Source organism: Zea mays, chromosome 5 (genome assembly GCF_902167145.1).
Source record: "Zea mays cultivar B73 chromosome 5, Zm-B73-REFERENCE-NAM-5.0, whole genome shotgun sequence".
Taxonomy (NCBI): Eukaryota; Viridiplantae; Streptophyta; class Magnoliopsida; order Poales; family Poaceae; genus Zea; species Zea mays.
The window spans coordinates 194,303,464-194,323,901 of NC_050100.1; positions in this window are offsets into that span (position 1 = coordinate 194,303,464).

The window sequence follows — 20,438 nt, forward strand, 5'->3', positions numbered from 1 at the left end:
GGTGGCTATAAATACAACCCCAACCACCTCCATTCACTTCACCCCAAGCATTCCAATCTTCAACATTCAATACAAGAGCTAGCAATCCATTCCAAGACACAATCAAAGCCTCCAATCTCTCCAAATTCCACAATTGAGACAAGTGATCATTAGTGATTAGTGACTTGAGAGAGAGAGTGATCCGTGTGTTATTTGTCGCTCTTGTCGCTTGGTGTTTGCAATCGTGCTTTCTTCTTCCCCATTCTTATTCTCAAGACACTTGTAATCAAAGCAAGGGACACTAAGTTTGTAGTGGTCCTTGTGGGGTCTAAGTGACCCGTTTGATTAAGGAGAAAGCTCACTCGGTCTAAGTGACTGTTTGAGAGAGGGAAAGGGTTGAAAGAGACCCAGTCTTTGTGACCACCTCAACGGGGATTAGGTTTGCAAGAACCGAACCTCAGTAAAACAAATCATCGTGTCATCCGTTCTTATTCGCTTGTGATTTGTTTTCGCCCTCTCTTTCGGACTCGATTATATTTCTAACGCTAACCCCGACTTGTAGTTGTGCTTAAACTTTATAAATTTTAGATTTGCCTATTCACCCCCTCTAGGCGACTTTCAATTGGTATCAAAGCCCGGTACTTCATTAGAGCCTAACCGCTCGAAGTGATGTTGGGAGATCACGCCAAGAAGGAGATGGTGACCGGCGAGAAGCCCGCCACAAGCCACGGGAAGGCTCCATCGGGAGAGTCTGGCAACAAGTTGAAGGGATCCCCTTCACACAACAAGACGCACAAGAGCGGCGAAAAGAAGAAGAAAATGAAGAAAGTGGTCTACTACGAGACCGACTCTTCATCGCCCTCTACATCGGGATCCGACGCGCCGTCCGTCACTTCTAAGCGCCATGAGCGCAAGAAGTTTAGTAAGATCCCCTTACGCTATCCTCGTATTTCCAAACGCACTCCTTTACTTTCCGTCCCACTAGACAAACCACCAGTTTTTGATGGTGAAGATTATAGCATGTGGAGTGATAAAATGAGGCACCATCTAACCTCACTCCACGCTAGCATTTGGGACACTGTTGAATTTGGAGCGTAGGAACCATCCGTGGGGGATGAAGGCTATGATTCGGACGAGGTTGCCCAAATCCGGCACTTCAACTCCTAAGCCACTACTATACTCCTCGCCTCTCTAAGTCGAGAGGAGTATAATAAGGTGCAAGGGTTGAAGAGTGCAAAATAGATTTGGGACGTGCTCAAGACCGCGCACGAAGGAGACGAGGTGACCAAGATCACCATGCGGGAAATGATCGAGGGGGAGCTCGGTCGCTTCATGCTTCACCAAGGGGAGGACCATGTACAACAGGCTCAAGACCTTGGTGAACCAAGTGCGCAACCTCGGGAGCACCAAATGGGATGACCATGAAATGGTCAAGGTTATTCTAAGATCACTTGTATTTCTTAACCCTACACAAGTTCAATTAATTCGTGGTGATCCTAGATACAAGCTAATGTCTCTCGAGGAGGTTATAGGGAAGTTTGTGAGCTTTGAGTTGATGATCAAAGGCTCCAAACAAATCATCGAGCGAGGCGCCACCTCCACACCCGAGGTGCAACCCGTCGCCTTCAAAGCGACGGAGGAGAAGAAGGAAGAGTCTACGTCGAGTAGGCTTCCCATCGACGCCTCCAAGCTCGATAATGAGGAGATGGCGCTCATCATCAAGAGCTTCCGTCAAATCCTCAAGCAACGGAAGGGGAAGGACTACAAACCCCGTTCCAAGAAGGTTTGCTACAAATATGGTAAGCCCGGTCACTTTATTGCTAAATGTCCATTATCTAGTGATAGTGATAGGGGCGACGACAAAAAGGGAAAGAGAAGAGAAAAGAAGAGATACTACAAGAAGAAGGGTGGCGATGCCCATGTATGCCGAAAGTGGGACTCCGACGAGAGCTCCACCGACTCCTCCTTCGACGAGGACGCCGCCAACATCGCTGTCAACAAGGGTCTTCTCTTCCCCAACGTCGGCCACAAGTGCCTCATGGCAAAGGATGGCAAAAAGAAGGTAAAATCTAGAGCCTCCACTAAATATGCAACATCTAGTGATGAGGAGAACTCTAGTGATGATGAGGATAATTTGCTTGCCCTTTTTGCCAACCTCAACATGCAACAAAAAGAAAAATTAAATGAATTGATAGGTGCTATTCATGAGAAGGATGAACTCTTGGATAGCCAACAGGACTTCCTTATTAAGGAAAATAAGAAGCATGTTAAGGTTAAAAATGCTTATGCTCAGGAAGTTGAAAAATGTGAAAATTTGACTAGTGAGCTTAGCACTTGCCATGACACTATCTCTAACCTTAGAAGTGAAAATGCCAAATTAATTGCTAAGGTTGAGAAATCAAATGTTTGTGATGATTCTCTTGTCAAACTTAAAAATGATAATGATAGTTTGATTGTTAAAATTGACAAGTTAAATGAATCACTTGCTAGCCTTAGAAATGAGAATGAAAAATTAATTGCAAAGGCTAAGAATTTAAATGTTTGCAATGATATTGTTTCCAATCTTAGAAATGAAAATTTCATGTTACATGCTAAGATTGAAGAATTAAATGTGTGCAAACCCTCTACATCTACTGTTGATCATGTCACCATTTGTACTAGATGTAGAGATATTAATGTTGATGCTATCCATGATCACCTAGCTTTAATTAAACAACAAAATGATCACATAGCTCAACTTAGTGCTAAAATCAATGAGCATGACTTAGAAAATGAAAAATTTAAATTTGCTAGAAGCATGCTCTATAGTGGGAGACGCCCAGGGATTAAGGATGGCATTGGCTTCCAACAGGGAGACAATGTCAAGCTTAATGCCCCTAAGAAACTGTCTAATTTTGTTAAGGGTAAGGCTCCCATTCTTTAGGATAATGAGGGTTACATTTTATATCTTGCCGGTTATCCTGAACACAAAATTAGGAGAATTCATTCTAGGAAGTCTCACTCTAGCTCTCATCATGCTTTTATGTATAAGAGTGAGGCATCTAGTTCTAGGCAATCCACTCATGTTAAATTGCATAAAAAGAAATCTCCTATTGCATCAAATAAACCTAATATTTCATTTAAGACTTTTGATGCTTCTTATGTGCTCACTAACAAATCATGCAAAGTAGTTGCCAAATATGTTGGGGGCAAACACAAGGGGTCAAAGACTTGTGTTTGGGTACCCAAGGTGCTTGTTTCTAATTGAAAGGGAAATGTGCCTTTGAGCCATTTCTAAGTATTTTGGTGATTAAGTGCCAACACAAACAGTTAAGTGATAAACTATGCCAAATGGTGGACAAAGTGCAAATCAATACAAAGGTATGATTCTAGACTTAGTACATTGGTTACTAACATATTAGTCTAAGTGCTAGAATCAGAGAAAATACAATTGGAAAAAGGCTTGGCTCGAGTAGCCAAGTCTCTGCTCAGTCTAGGTGCCACCGGACAGTGTCCGGTGCGCCAGGCTGGCTCTGGTGAAAAGACCGCTCTCGGGAATTCGTCGGCGGCGTACCGCTAAAATTCACCGGACTGTCCGGCGTGCACCGGACTGTCCGGTGAGCCAACGGTCGGCCGAGCCAACGGTCGGCCGCGCAATCCGCGCGTGACGCGTGGCCGGGCCAACGGTCTGAAGGGGGCACCGGACTGTCCGGTGTGCACCGGACAGTGTCCGGTGCGCCAACGGCTCCAAATCGCCAACGGTCGACTGCGCCAAAACAAGAAAGAAATCCGCACCGGACAGTGTCCGGTGGTGCACCGGACTGTCCGGTGCGCCAGTCGACACAAGGCAAGAATTTCCTTCCTAGAATGCTCTCAACGGCTCCTAGCTGCCTTGGGGCTATAAAAGGGACCCCTAGGCGCATGAAGGAGAACACCAAGCACACTTTGAGCATTCTTGATCATTCACACTTCGTTCTTGCGCACTCGTTTGACATTCTTAGTGATTTGAGCTCCGTTCTAGTGAGAACTTGAGATATTCATTTGAGCTCAAGTCTTGGCCGTGTGTGTGTGCGTATTGCTATGGACTTGTGTGTGTTGCTCATCCCATCCTTACTTCCGTGCTCATTTGTGATCATCTTTTGTAAGGGCGAGAGACTCCAAGTTGTGGAGATTCCTCGCAAACGGGATATAGTGAAAGGAAGAGAAATACCGTGGTATTCAGGTTGGTCTTTGGACCGCTTGAAAGGGGTTAAGTGCAACCCTCGTCCGTTGGGACGCCACAACGTGGAGTAGGCAAGTGTTGGACTTGGCCGAACCATGGGATAAACCACTGTGCCTCTCTGTGTTGATCTTTTGTGGTTGTTGTGTTTCGCAAGGACTCCTCTCTAGCCACTTGGCTTTATTGCTCTAACACCTAATCAAGTTTTTGGCATTAAGTTTCAAGTTTTTACAGGATCACCTATTCACCCCCCCCCCCTCTAGGTGCTCTCAATTGGTATCAGAGTCGTTCTCTTCAAGAAAGGGACTAATCGCCCGAAGAGATGGATCCTAAGGGAAAGGGGATGGTGGTCAACGACAATGAGAAGGAGTCCATCTTCAACGAGCCAAGGGATGACAAAGTCAATGATTCCGGCTCAAGTCAAAAGAAGAAAGATGGAAAGAAGAAGAGGCGCATCAGGAAGGTTGTCTACTACGACAGCGACGAATCTTCCTCTTCTCAAAAGGACGACGAATACGAGGAGAAAAAGGAAACGGTTAACTCGAACTTTTCTTTTGATTACTCTCGCATTCCGCATAATTCAAATACTCATTTGCTTTCTATTCCACTCGGTAAACCTCCTCACTTTGATGGAGAGGACTACGGATTTTGGAGTCACAAAATGCGTAGTCATTTGTTTTCTCTTCATCCAAGTATATGGGAGATAGTAGAAAATGGAATGCAATTTGATAGTTCGGATAATTCTATGTTTATTAATGAACAAATCCCTAAGAATGCACAAGCTACTACTGTCCTTTTAGCATCTTTGTGCAGGGAAGAATACAATAAGGTGAGCGGCTTGGACAATGCCAAGCAGATCTGGGACACCCTCAAGATCTCACATGAGGGGAACGACGTCACCATGCTCACCAAGATGGAATTGGTGGAAGGCGAACTAGGAAGGTTCGCGATGATCAAGGGAGAGGAGCCAACCCAAACGTACAACAGGCTCAAGACCCTCATCAACAAAATAAGGAGCTATGGAAGCACGCGATGGACGGACCACGACGTCGTCCGACTCATGCTAAGGTCTTTCACCGTCCTTGATCCTCATCTTGTTAACTCTATTCGTGAGAATCCTAGGTACACCAAGATGACGCCCGAGGAAATACTTGGGAAGTTTGTAAGCGGGCAGATGATGATCAAGGAGGCAAGATACGTTGATGATGCGTTGAATGGCCCAATCCACGAGCCTCAAACCATTGCTCTCAAAGCAACGAGGAGCAAGGAGGCGCTACCTAGCAAGGTGGCGCAAGTTGAGGCGGCTGGGCTTAATGAGGAAGAAATGGTTCTCATCATAAAGCGTTTCAAGACGGCGCTCAAAGGTCGCAAGGAGCATCCCAACAAGAGCAAGACTAAGGGAAAACGCTCCTGCTTCAAGTGTGGTAAGGTTGGTCACTTTATTGCTAATTGTCCTGACAATGATAGTGACCAGGATCAAGGAAAGAGCGGAAAGTGGGAAAAGAAGAAGACCTACAAGAAGGCAAAGGGCGAGGCACATCTTGGAAAGGAGTGGGATTCAGATTGCTCCTCGTCCGACTCCGACAACGAAGGACTCGCCGCCTCAGCTTTCAACAAATCGGCTCTCTTCCCAAACGAGCATCACACATGCCTCATGGCAAAGGAGAAGAAGGTGAGTACTAGAAACTATACTACGTATGCTTCTTCATGTGATGATGAATCTAGTGATGATGAAATAGACTATGCATGTTTGTTCAAAGGATTAGATAGAACTAAAATTGATAAAATAAATGAATTGATTGATGCTTTGAATGAGAAGAATAGACTTTTAGAAAAGCAAGAAGATCTTTTATATGAAGAGCATGATAAATTTGTAAGTGCACAAAATTCTCTTGCTTTAGAAGTTAAAAGAAATGAAATGCTTTCAAGTGAATTGTCTACATGCCATGAATCCATTTCTAGCTTAAAGAGTATAAATGATGACTTGAATGCTAAGTTAGAAATAGCTAATGAATCAAACTCCTATGTAAAAGATGTTGTGATTTGCAATAGGTGTAAAGATTTTAATGTTGATGCTTGTAGTGAACACCTAGTTGCCATTTCTAAATTAAATGATGAAGTAACTAGTCTTAATGCCCAACTTAATGCTAGCAAGAATGAATTTGACAAACTAAAATTTGCAAGGGATGCCTACACTATTGGTAGACACCCCTCAATTAAGGATGGGCTTGGCTTTAAGAGGGAAGCCAAGAACTTAACAAGTCATAAGGCTTCCATCTCCACCAAGGAGAAAGGGAAGGCCCCTATGGTTAATAGTGCTCCAAAGAATCATGCATTTATTTATGATAGGAAATTTTCTAGAAATGTCCATCATGATAGAAGTTATAATGCTTATGATTCAAATGCAATGTTTGCTTCAAGTTCTTCCTATGTGCATGGTAGAGACATGCCTAGGAAAAATGTCATTCATCACATGCCTAAGAGAAATATTGCACATGTTCCTAGGAAAATAGTTAATGAACCTTCTACAATTTATCATGCTTGCAATGCTTCCTTTGCAATTTGTAGAAAGGATAAGAAGGTGATTGCTAGCAAATTAGGGGCAAAATGCAAGGGAGATAAAACTTGCATTTGGGTCCCTAAGACCATTGTTACTAACCTTGTAGGACCCAACAAGAGTTGGGTACCTAAGACCCAAGCCTAAATTGCCTTGCAGGTTTATGCATCCGGGGGCTCAAGCTGGATTATCGACAGCGGATGCACAAACCACATGACGGGGGAGAAGAAGATGTTTTCTTCCTACGTCAAGAACAAAGACTCCCAAGACTCAATCATATTCGGTGACGGGAATCAAGGCAAGGTTAAAGGGTTAGGAAAGATTGCTATTTCATCCGAGCACTCCATTTCTAATGTGTTTTTAGTTGAGTCGCTTGGATATAATTTATTGTCCGTTAGTCAATTATGTAATATGGGATATAATTGCTTATTCACAAATGTAGATGTGTCTGTCTTTAGAAGGAGTGATGGTTCATTAGCTTTTAAGGGTGTATTAGATGGCAAACTCTATTTAGTTCATTTTTGCAAAAGAGGAGGCCGGTCTAGATGCATGCTTAATTGCTAAGACTAGCATGGGCTGGTTGTGGCATCGCCGTTTAGCACATGTGGGGATGAAGAACATTTACAAGCTTCTAAAGGGAGAACATGTGTTAGGTCTAACAAATGTAAGTTTCGAAAAAGATAGACCTTGTGCAGCTTGTCAAGCAGGTAAACAGGTGGGAAGCTCTCATCATATCAATAATGTGATGACCACATCAAGACCCCTGGAGCTGCTGCATATGGACCTCTTCGGACCCGTCGCCTACCTTAGCATCGGGGGAAGTAAGTATGGTTTAGTAATCATTGATGATTTTTCCTGCTTCACTTGGGTATTCTTTTTGCAGGATAAATCTGAAACCCAAGGGACCCTCAAGCGCTTCCTAAGGAGAGCTCAAAATGAGTTTGAGCTCAAGGTGAATAAGATAAGGAGCGACAACGGGTCCGAGTTCAAGAACCTTCAAGTGGAGGAGTATCTTGAGGAGGAAGGAATCAAGCATGAGTTCTCCGCTCCATACACACCACAGCAAAACGGTGTGGTAGAGAGGAAGAACAGGACGCTCATAGACATGGCGAGGACGATGCTTGGAGAGTTCAAGATACCTGAGCGGTTTTGGTCGGAAGCCGTGAACACGGCTTGCCACGCCATAAACCGGGTCTACCTTCATCGCCTCCTCAAGAAGACTTCATATGAGCTTCTAACCGATAACAAACCCAACGTTTCATACTTTCGTGTATTTGGGAGCAAATGTTATATTCTAGTGAAGAAAGGTAGAAATTCTAAATTTGCTCCCAAATCTGTAGAAGGGTTTTTGTTAGGTTATGACTCAAATACAAAGGCGTATAGGGTCTTCAACAAATCATCGGGTTTGGTTGAAGACTCTAGCGATGTTGTATTTGATGAGACTAATGGCTCTCCAAGAGAGCAAGTTGATCCTAATGATGTAGATGAATATGATGTTCCAACGGACGCAATTCGCACCATGGCGATTGGAGATGTGCGACCACAGGAACACGAAGAGCAAGATCAACCTTCTTCCTCAACAATGGTGCAACCCCCAACTCAAGATGATGAACAGGTTCATCAAGAAGAGACGTGTAATCAAGGGGGAGCACAAGATGATCATGTTATGGAGGAAGAAGCACCTCAAGCCCCTCCAACTCAAGTTCGAGCGACGATTCAAAGGAATCATTCCGTCGACCAGATATTGGGTGATATTAGCAAGGGAGTAACTACTCGCTCTAGATTAGTTAATTTTTGTGAGCATTACTCTTTTGTCTCTTCTATTGAGCCTTTCAGGGTAGAAGAGGCCTTGCTAGATCCGGACTGGGTGTTGGCCATGCAGGAAGAGCTCAACAATTGCAAGAGAAATGAAGTTTGGACACTGGTGCCACGTCCCAAGCAAAACATTGTGGGGACCAAGTGGGTGTTCCGCAACAAACAAGACGAGCACGGAGTGGTGACAAGGAACAAGGCTAGACTTGTGGCAAAAGGTTATGCCCAAGTCACAGGTTTGGACTTTGAGGAGACTTTTGCTCCTGTGGCTAGGCTAGAGTCAATTCACATATTGTTAGCCTATGCCGCTCACCATTCTTTCAGGTTGTTCCAAATGGATGTGAAGAGCGCTTTCCTAAACGGGCCAATCAAGGAGGAGGTGTACGTAGAGCAACCCCCTGGCTTTGAGGATGAACGGTACCCCGACCACGTGTGTAAGCTCTCTAAGGCGCTCTATGGACTTAAGCAAGCCCCAAGAGCATGGTATGAATGCCTTAGAGACTTTTTAATTGCTAATGCTTTCAAGGTTGGGAAAGCTGATCCAACTTTATTCACTAAGACTTGTGATGGTGACTTATTTGTGTGCCAAATTTATGTCGATGACATAATATTTGGTTCTACTAACCAAAAGTCTTGTGAAGAGTTTAGCAGGGTGATGACTCAAAAGTTTGAAATGTCGATGATGGGCGAGTTGAACTACTTCCTTGGGTTCCAAGTGAAGCAACTCAAGGATGGCACTTTCATCTCCCAAACGAAGTACACACAAGACTTGATCAAGCGGTTTGGGATGAAGGACACCAAGCCCGCAAAGACTCCAATGGGAACTGACGGACACGTCGACCTCAACAAAGGAGGTAAGTCCGTTGATCAAAAAGCATACCGGTCTATGATAGGTTCTTTGCTTTACTTATGTGCTAGTAGACCGGATATTATGCTTAGTGTATACATGTGTGCTAGATTTCAATCCGATCCAAGGGAGTGTCACTTAGTGGCTGTGAAGCGAATTCTTAGATATTTAGTTGCTACGCCTTGCTTCGGGATCTGGTATCCAAAGGGGTCTACCTTTGACTTGATTGGATATTCAGACTCCGACTATGCTGGATGTAAGGTTGATAGGAAGAGTACATCGGGGACGTGCCAATTCTTAGGAAGGTCCTTGGTGTCATGGAGTTCTAAGAAACAAACTTCCGTTGCCCTATCCACCGTTGAGGCCGAGTATGTTGTCGTAGGACAGTGTTGCGCGCAACTACTTTGGATGAGGCAAACCCTCCGGGACTTTGGCTACAATCTGAGCAAAGTCCCACTCCTATGTGATAATGGGAGTGCTATCCGCATGGCGGATAATCCTGTTGAACACAGCCGCACAAAGCACATAGACATCCGACATCACTTTTTGAGAGACCACCAGCAAAAGGGAGATATCGAAGTGTTTTATGTTAGCACTAAGAACCAGCTAGCCAATATCTTTACCAAGCCTCTAGATGAGAAAACCTTTTGCAGGCTGCGTAGTGAGCTAAATGTCTTAGATTCGCGGAACTTGGATTGATTTATAGCATACATGTGTTTTATGCCTTGATCATGTTCTTTATGCATTTTGTTGTCTATTTATGGTGCTCAAGTTGTACAAGCACTCCCCAGACCTCACAAGTCCATTTGCAAGTGATGCACATATTTAGGGGGAGTTGTGCTACAACTTGATTCTTTGAGACTAATCTTGTGCTTGAGTGTTCTTAAATTAGTCTCAAAGGTGGATTGAAAGGGAAAGGTGGACTTGGACCATGAAAGACTTCCACTGCACTCCGATAAGAGGGTAACTTACTCCAAGTTCATCTCCATGTCTCTTATTGCCTTTTGCTCTTAATTGACAATTTTGGTGAGGCAATGGGGTTTAAGGGCCAAGATTGATCCCGTTTTGGTGCTTGATGCCAAAGGGGGAGAAGTTAAGGGCCAAAGCAACAAATGGATCAGCTACCACTTGAGAATTTTGAAAATAGTAGAGTTAGGACTTTTGATTTACCAAAAGTCTAAATGTCTCTTTTTGTCAAAAGTCGGTCTCTTGTGGGGAGAATGTTTGATTATGGGAAATAGGGGGAGTTTTTGAATCAGTGATCAATTTCTCTTGGAATATCTTTCTCTATGCCTCAACAAGTGAATTTGACTTAGAGATAGGAAATTGTGTTTGATTTGCAAAAACAAACCTAGTGGTGGCAAAGAATGATCCAAATATGCCAAATTTGAATCAAAACAAATTATTGTTCTTATTTGCATTGATGTTGCACTTCTATATGTTGCTTTTTGTTGTGTTGGCATAAATCACCAAAAAGGGGGAGATTGAAAGGGAAATGTGCCTTTGGGCCATTTCTAAGTATTTTGGTGATTAAGTGTCAACACAAATAGTTAAGTGATAAACTATGCCAAATGGTGGACAAAGTGCAAATCAATACAAAGGTATGATTCTAGACTTAGTACATTGGTTTTTGAGTACTAACATATTTGTCTAAGTGCTAGAATCAGAGAAAATACAATTGGAAAAAGGCTTGGCTCAAGTAGCCAAGTCTCTGCTCAGTCTGGGTGCACCGGACAGTGTCCGGTGCGCCAGGCTGGCTCTGGTGAAAAGGTCGCTCTCGGGAATTCGTCGGCGGCGTACAACTAAAATTCACCGGACTGTCCGGTGTGCACCGGACTGTCCGGTGAGCCAACGGTCGGCCGCGCAATCCACGCGTGACGCGTGGCCGGGCCAACGGTCTGAAGGGGGCACCGGACTGTGTCCGGTGCGCCAACGGCTCCAAATCGCCAACGGTCGGCTGCGCCAAAACAGGAAAGAAATCCGCACCGGACAGTGTCCGGTGCGCCAGTCGACACAAGGCAAGAATTTCCTTCCTAGAATGCTCTCAACGGCTCCTAGCTGCCTTGGGGCTATAAAAGGGACCCCTAGGCGCATGAAGGAGAACACCAAGCACACTTTGAGCATTCTTGATCATTCACACTTCGTTCTTGCGCACTCGTTTGACATTCTTAGTGATTTGAGCTTCGTTCTAGTGAGAACTTGAGATATTCATTTGAGCTCAAGTCTTGGTCGTGTGTGTGTGCGTATTGCTGTGGACTTGTGTGTGTTGCTCATCCCATCCTTACTTCCGTGCTCATTTGTGATCATCTTTTGTAAGGGCGAGAGACTCCAAGTTGTGGAGATTCCTCGCAAACGGGATATAGTGAAAGGAAGAGAAATACCGTGGTATTCAGGTTGGTCTTTGGACCGCTTGAAAGGGGTTAAGTGCAACCCTCGTCCGTTGGGACGCCACAACGTGGAGTAGGCAAGTGTTGGACTTGGCCGAACCACGGGATAAACCATTGTGCCTCTCTGCGTTGATCTTTTGTGGTTGTTGTGTTTCGCAAGGACTCCTCTCTAGCCACTTGGCTTTATTGCTCTAACACCTAATCAAGTTTTTGGCATTAAGTTTCAAGTTTTTACAGGATCACCCATTCACCCCCCCCCCTCTAGGTGCTCTCACTAATGTCAAAGGACCCAAGACCGTTTGGGTACCTAAGAACAAGGCCTAAACTTGTTTTGTAGGTTTATGCATCCGGGGGCTCAAGTTGGATAATTGACAGCGGGTGCACAAACCACATGACTGGGGAGAAAAGGATGTTCTCCTCCTATGAGAAAAACCAAGATCTCCAGAGAGCTATCACATTCGGGGATGGAAATCAAGGTTTGGTCAAAGGACTTGGTAAAATTGCTATATCTCCTGACCATTCTATTTCCAATGTTTTTCTTGTAGATTCTTTAGATTACAATTTGCTTTCTGTTTCTCAATTATGCAAAATGGGTTACAATTGTCTTTTTACGGATATAGGTGTTACTGTCTTTAGAAGAAGTGATGATTCAGTAGCATTTAAGGGAGTGTTAGAGGGTCAGCTATACTTAGTTGATTTTAATAGAGCTGAACTCGACACTTGCTTAATTGCTAAAACTAACATGGGCTGGCTCTGGCATCACCGACTAGCACATGTTGGAATGAAGAATCTTCATAAGCTCCTAAAAGGAGAGCACATTTTGGGACTAACCAATGTTCATTTTGAGAAAGACAGGGTTTGTAGCGCATGTCAAGCAGGAAAGCAAGTTGGTGTTCATCATCCACACAAGAACATCATGACGACTGATAGGCCGCTCGAGCTACTCCACATGGACCTATTCGGCCCGATAGCTTACATAAGCATCGACGGGAGTAAGTACTGTCTAGTTATTGTGGATGATTATTCTCGCTTCACTTGGGTGTTCTTTTTGCAGGAAAAATCTCAAACCCAAGAGACCTTAAAGGGATTCTTGAGACGGGCTCAAAATGAGTTCGGCTTAAGGATCAAAAAGATTAGAAGCGACAACAGGACGGAGTTCAAGAATTCTCAAATTGAAGGCTTTCTTGAGGACGAGGGCATCAAGCATGAGTTCTCTTCTCCCTACACGCCACAACAAAATGGTGTAGTGGAGAGGAAGAATAGAACTCTACTTGACATAGCGAGGACAATGCCTGATGAGTACAAGACTTCAGATCGATTTTGGGCGGAAGCAGTCAACACCGCTTGCTACGCCATCAACCGTCTCTACCTCCACCGAATCCTCAAGAAGACATCTTATGAACTCCTCACCGGTAAAAACCCAATGTTTAATATTTTAGAGTCTTTGGTAGCAAATGTTTTATTCTTGTTAAAAGAGGTAGAAAATCTAAATTTGCTCCTAAGGCTGTAGAAGGCTTTTTGCTTGGTTATGATTCAAACACATGGGTATATAGAGTCTTTAACAAGTCCACAGGACTAGTTGAAGTTTCTTGTGACATTGTGTTTGATGAGACTAACGGCTCTCAAGTAGAGCAAGTTGACCTTGATGAGCTAGATGATGAAGAGGCTCCGTGCGTCACGCTAAGGAACATGTCCATTGGGATGTGTGTCCTAAGGAATCCGAAGAGCCTCTACATGCACAAGATCAACCATCTTCCTCAATGCAAGCATCTCCACCAACTCAAGATGAGGATCAAGCTCAAGATGATGAAAATGAAGATCAAGAAGATGAGCCACCTCAAGAGGAGGACAATGATCAAGGGGGAGATGCCAATGATCAAGACAAGGAAGATGATGAGGGTCCAAGGCCACCTCATCCAAGAGTCCACCAAGCGATTCAAAGAGATCACCCCGTGAACTCTATCCTCAACGATATTCATAAGGGGGTAACCACTCGATCTCGTGTCACTCATTTTTGTGAACATTACTCTTTTGTGTCTTCTATTGAGCCAAACGGGGTGGAAGACGCATTAAGAGATTCGGATTGGGTGTTGGCAATCCAAGAGGAGCTCAACAACTTCACGAGGAATGAGGTATGGCATTTAGTTCCACATCCTAACCAAAATGTTGTAGGAACCAAGTGGGTCTTCCGCCACAAGCAAGATGAGCATGGTGTGGTGACAAGGAACAAAGCCCGACTTGTGGCCAAGGGATATTCACAAGTCGAAGGTTTGGATTTCGGTGAAACCTATGCACCCGTAGTTAGGCTTGAGTCAATTCGTATATTACTTGCCTATGCTACTTACCATGGCTTTAAGCTCTATCAAATGGACGTGAAAAGTACCTTCCTCAATGGACCAATCAAGGAGGAGGTCTATGTTGAGCAACCTCCCGGCTTTGAAAATAGTGAGTACCCTAACCATGTTTATAAACTCTCTAAGGCGCTTTATGGGCTCAAGCAAGCCCCAAGAGCATGGTATGAATGCCTAAGAGATTTTCTTATCGCTAATGGCTTCAAAGTCGGAAAAGCCGATCCTACTCTCTTTACTAAAACAATTGCAAATGATTTGTTTGTTTGCCAAATTTATGTTGATGATATCATATTTGGGTCTACTAACAAATCTACTTATGAAGAGTTTAGTAGGATCATGATTCAAAAATTCGAGATGTCAATGATGGGGGAGTTGAAGTATTTTCTAGGATTTCAAGTGAAGCAACTCCAAGAGGGCACCTTCATCAGCCAAACGAAGTACACTCAAGACATACTCACCAAGTTTGGGATGAAGGATGCCAAGCCCGTCAAGACACCCATGGGAACCAATGGGCATCTCGACCTCGACACGGGAGGTAAATCCGTAGATCAAAAGGTATACCGGTCAATGATAGGATCTTTACTCTATTTATGTGCATCTCGACTGGATATTATGCTTTCCATATGCATGTGTGCAAGATTCCAAGCCGATCCTAAGAAAGTTCACCTTAGGGACGTAAAACGAATCTTGAGATATTTAGTTCATACTCCTAAGTTTGGCCTTTAGTACCCCAAGGGATCTACATTTGATTTAATAGGATATTCAGATGCTGATTGGACAGGGTGTAAAATTGATAGGAAGAGCACATCAGGGACTTGTCAGTTCTTGGGAAGATCCCTGGTGTCTTGGGCATCAAAGAAACATAATTCCGTAGCTCTTTCTACCGCCGAAGCCGAGTACATTGCCGCAGGCCATTGTTGCGCGCAATTGCTTTGGATGAAGCAAACCCTTAGGGACTATGGTTACAAATTAACCAAAGTTCCTCTCCTATGTGATAATGAGAGTGCAATTCACATGGCGGATAATCCCGTTGAGCACAGCCTCACTAAGCACATAGCCATTCAGTATCACTTTTTGAGGGATCACCAACAAAGGGGGGATATCGAGATTGCTTATGTTAGCACCAAAGAACAATTAGCTGATATCTTTACAAAGCCATTAGATGAGAAAACTTTTACCAAACTTAGGCATGAGCTAAACATTCTTGATTCTAGGAATTTTGACTGATACTTTGCACACATAGCTCATTTATATACCTTTGATCACTTCTCTTTCATGTGATATGACTAATGTGGTTTTCAAGTGTATTTCATGCTAAGTCATAGATTGAAAGGGAAATGGAGTCTTCGGCAAAAACAAGGCTTCCACTCCACTCCATCGATTTATTCATCCTTCGCCGTCACTCAGCACCGCTCTCCAATTTGGTATAATCTTCACTCATATTTTGTTTGCCAAAGGGATAGAAAGTAAAAGGGCTTATATTTCACTCACAAGTATCCGTTTTTGGCGATTCATGCCAAAGGGGGAGAAAGTATTAGCCCAAAGCAAAAGGACCGCACCACCACCAATTTCAAAAATTTAACTTGTATTAAAAGAAGTTTTTCAATTGGTATCTTATTTTTTATATAATTTTAAAATTGGTATAACCTCTTTCAAAATTAAATATCTAAAACCCTCTTGAACACTAAGAGGAGAATTTCATTGAGGGGGAGTTTTGTCAAAGGAAAAGCATTTGAAACAGGGGGGGAGAAAATTTCAAATCTTGAAAATGCTTCTCAAAATCTTATTCATTTACCTTTGACTATTTGCAAAAGACTCTGAAAAGATTTTCCAAAATAATTTGCAAAAACAAAACTAGTGGTGCAAGCGTGGTCCAAAATATTAAATATGAAGAAAACAATCCATGCATATCTTATGAAAATTAAACCAATTTTAATTCCAAGCAACCTTTGCACTTACCTTATGCAAACTAGTTCGATTCTGCACTTATATATTTGCTTTGGTTTGTGTTGGCATCAATCACCAAAAAGGGGGAGATTGAAAGGGAAATAGGCTCAAACCTTTTCCTAAATGATTTTGGTGGTTGAATTGCACAACACAAATCATTGAACTAACTAGTTTGCTTTAGATTATATGCTCTACAGGTGCCAAAGTTCATCTACAACTATTCTAAATCGACTGTCCGGAATACCGTAGATTATTCCAGATAGGAGAAGCTTTTTGGAAAAACAGACTAAGCGCGGACCGTCCGGGCCCTTGCGGCGGACCGTCCGCGACACTAGGATGACCCTCGGACAGAATCACTGCAAAAACTCAACTCTCCAATGCGGACCGTCTGAAGGAAAAGCAAGCACCGTCCGAGACCATGCACGGACCATCCGGCCTCAGGCGCGGACCATCCGGTAGGTGAGGAACTGAAAAACCCGAAGGTGATGGGTTCGGTAAAATGAATTATAGCATCCTCGCGGACTATCCGGGGTGCACGACGGGACCGTCCGCGACTACCTTTATCTGACATCTGACGACGCATTTAATGCATTATAGTCATTGATATAGCCGTTACTGCTGACCGTTGTGATTTCAGCCGTTGATGTACAAGGGCGGACCGTCCGGACCAGGGGCACGGACCGTCCGCGGTCAGCAGAATTGGAGCAACGGCTAGGAAGTGGTTGGTGGCTATAAATACAACCCCAACCACCTCCATTCATTTCACCCCAAGCATTCCAATCTTCAACATTCAATACAAGAGCTAGCAATCCATTCCAAGACACAATCAAAGCCTCCAATCTCTCCAAATTCCACAATTGAGACAAGTGATCATTAGTGATTAGTGACTTGAGAGAGAGAGATCCATGTGTTATTTGTCGCTCTTGTCGCTTGGTGTTTGCAATCGTGCTTTCTTCTTCCCCATTCTTATTCTCAAGACACTTGTAATCAAAGCAAGAGACACTAAGTTTGTAGTGGTCCTTGTGGGGTCTAACTGACCCGTTTGATTAAGGAGAAAGCTCACTCGGTCTAAGTGACCGTTTGAGAGAGGGAAAGGGTTGAAAGAGACCCGGTCTTTGTGACCACCTCAACGAGGATTAGGTTTGCAAGAACCAAACCTCGGTAAAACAAATCACCGTGTCATCTATTCTTATTCACTTGTGATTTGTTTTCGCCCTCTATTTCAGACTCGATTATATTTCTAACACTAACCCCGGCTTGTAGTTGTGCTTAAACTTTATAAATTTCAGATTTGCCTATTCACCCCCCTCTAGGCGACTTTCAATTTTTCATTCGTCTGGCCAAGGGCCTTCTTGGCGTCTTCGCCATGTGCCGCACCCAGGCGGTCGAGGAGTCTGTGCGCCGTCGCAGGACTGACCGACTGCATGAGGATTTTCTTCGTTATGCAGCCGAGACAGGTCATCCTCTCCCTCCCAGGTCCCCTCCACCTCCAACCCCTACCTTCCCCGCAGACCTTAATGAGTGGCACCAACAGGAGTTTGGTGTGCCATTCATTACCCCGGAGGATGAGGTCGAGGACTTTGATGACCCCTTCTACACCTCGGATCCTCCTCATCCTCCTCATCCCTACTCGGGCCAGGGACCCACTCCCGGTGACCCCAGACCGTCCGACTCTGGTCACTATCCTCCTCCTCCCTACCCGGGTCCGGGACCCATTCCTGGTGACCCGCGGCCTTCTGGCTCTGGTTACCATCACCACCCTCCTCCTCCACCTCCTCCTCCTCATCGTACATCTTCTGCATCCGATTTTTCTGCAGTTGATGAGCCTCCTAGGGACTCCTCACTCGAGGAAGACATGATGAGGACCTTCTTTTCCGACTACACATCATATCCTCCATCCTATCCTCCTCCTGGAGGATATTGATTCATGTATCTTCTTCTCCCACTCTCTTCGTTTTTGGTACTTGCTGCCAAAAAGGGGGAGAAAATCCAAATTTCTATTCAAGTTATTTTGTGGTTCTTTTGGTTCTGTATTTCTCTTTTGTTTATTGTTTTGTTTTGGCCACTGTTGTGGCTTGTACCCTCTTATTATTGTATGAAATAAAATTGTTGGCTTATTATTCAATGTAATATGATGGTCTTCTGGCCATCATCATTTGTCCCATCAGTTTGTAAGGATTACTTTGCTATGAAGTAAAAATGATGTGTGTTTAGAGATAGTCATAAGCATCACAACTCCTTTTATGACACTCTTGCACCCCTCGGATGATTGTATTTAGTATGGACTTGATCACTATCTCTAAATGTGTTGCTCACATGACATATTATGTCAACACACTGGATTCACATTCGTGCACACATTTAGGGGGATCCATCTACATACAATCATTCAAAAGAATTTTTCTATTTCAAATGTTTATCTTTTTGACCTTAATTGTTTTGGCATCAATCACCAAAAAGGGGGAGATTGTAAGTGCAATCAACCCCAAGTGAGGGTTTTGGTGATTTAATAACAAAACAAATAAGGGTACTAACAGTTTTTGTTCCTAGTGTATGATTAGAAAGAAACAGGAACTTAAGGAAGCATCGAGGACTTCATGCAACAGACGTATAAAATTTTATGTAAATCTTGAGTTGCATGATGTAATTCTTCCTTATTCTTTTTTGCACAGGTAATGGTGTTTACTATAGCTTAAGTCCCCAAATTCAAAAGATATATTTTGAAAACCAAAAATCACTTTAACATTCTTTGGTTGACCGTGGTTAGGTTTGAGAAACCTAGAGTGCTCCTGCTGAAAAGCAGCTGAACTTCTTCAACTGCAGTTGAGCTTTCCAGCTGAACTTAACTTCAGCTGAGTTGAGCTTCTTCAGCTGCAGCTGAGCTTTTCAGCTGAGCTGGACTTCAGCTGAGTTGAGCTTTCTCAACTCCAGCTGAACTTCAACTTCAGTTGTGACCTCTTTGACCATACACCAGCTGAACTTGCCTCCGGGCAGTTGAGCTGGGGCATTCTCTCCTAAACTCTCTAGTCTAGACTAGCTGAACTGGTCCTGGGGGGCAGTTCAACTGGTCTCTGACCCCTGTGGCTTCTAACCTGCAGTCTGCCAGTCAGACTGGTAGTCAGGTCACTAGAGTTGTCAGGGGACGGTTCAACCGCCCTAAGGGGCGGTTTAACCGGTCCTGTCATGCCTGACCAGCCTGCAGGTCAGTCTACCAATCAGACTGGCAGACAGTCTGCTGACCTGCCACGGGGCGGTTCAACTGCCCTAGGGGGCTGTGCAACCGGTTTTCAACGGGGTTCCTGGTCAAACGGCTAGTTTTTGAGCCTTGGCTATAAATAGAACCCTCCACCCCTTCTTCAATGCCGTTGTACACTTAGACATTTATTGCTCACCTAACTTGAGACAAAGCACTCCTCTCTCCTTTCTTTCTCACACTTAAATCTTCCTCAAGATTCAACCTTGTTGGAGGAGCTCTTAGGTGTGAGGTTTGTGCTTGTGCTCGATTTGGTTTTCCTCTCCCATCTCTTTTAAAATCTTGAGCTTGTGCAAACACCTCTTATACGTTCTTGGTGTTCTTGAAACCCTAGGTTTCAAGACCGTTTGAGGTTGCTTGGGAGTCTCCAAATTTGTGGACGACCCCAAGAAGTTTGTATCACCCGCTTTTTGAGCTAAGATAAGAAGAGATTGCCTTGACCTTTGTGGTCGGCTTTTGGAGGATTAGGGTTGAAAAAGACCCGGCCTTTTGTGGGCTCCTCAACGGGGAGTAGGACACCTTTGTGGTGTGGCCGAACCTCGGGTTAAATCTTGTGTCTTGTGTTCTTGCTTGTCTTTAACTTAAGATATTTTTACTTGCAAGATTGACATATAGATTTTTCCGTAGAGCAGATCTAGAAGTAAAATAGCCTTTATATATTCATCTTCTCATTCTAACTTTGTTATACTTCGCTTTTCAAAAGGACTCACGAAATACCTTTTCGAGTAGATTATAGTCTAAAGTTTATAAAACAGTTGGATTGGTTCAGAGTGGTTCAACTTGCGCACGTAGCTGTTGAACCGGCCTGCACCAGCTGAACTGTGTATTTAACAATCTTTCGAAGTTTGTTGTGAAAATTTTCAGATTAGCCTATTCACCCCCCCCTCTAGGCTACTTTCAAAGAGCCATTGGATGTTTTTGAAAAAAGGAAGAATAACTAGAGGAGGACATGCTGGTGGCTTCACAAATGCCTGATACTCCGCCATTACCTGATTCAAATGACATCTTGTCTCTTGAAGAGCACATAGAGACTTTTTGGGGCATCAACTACAACTCGGGCTCAATGCCAAGTTTCTCTGACTATGGGTGCAAATGCTCTGGGATGCC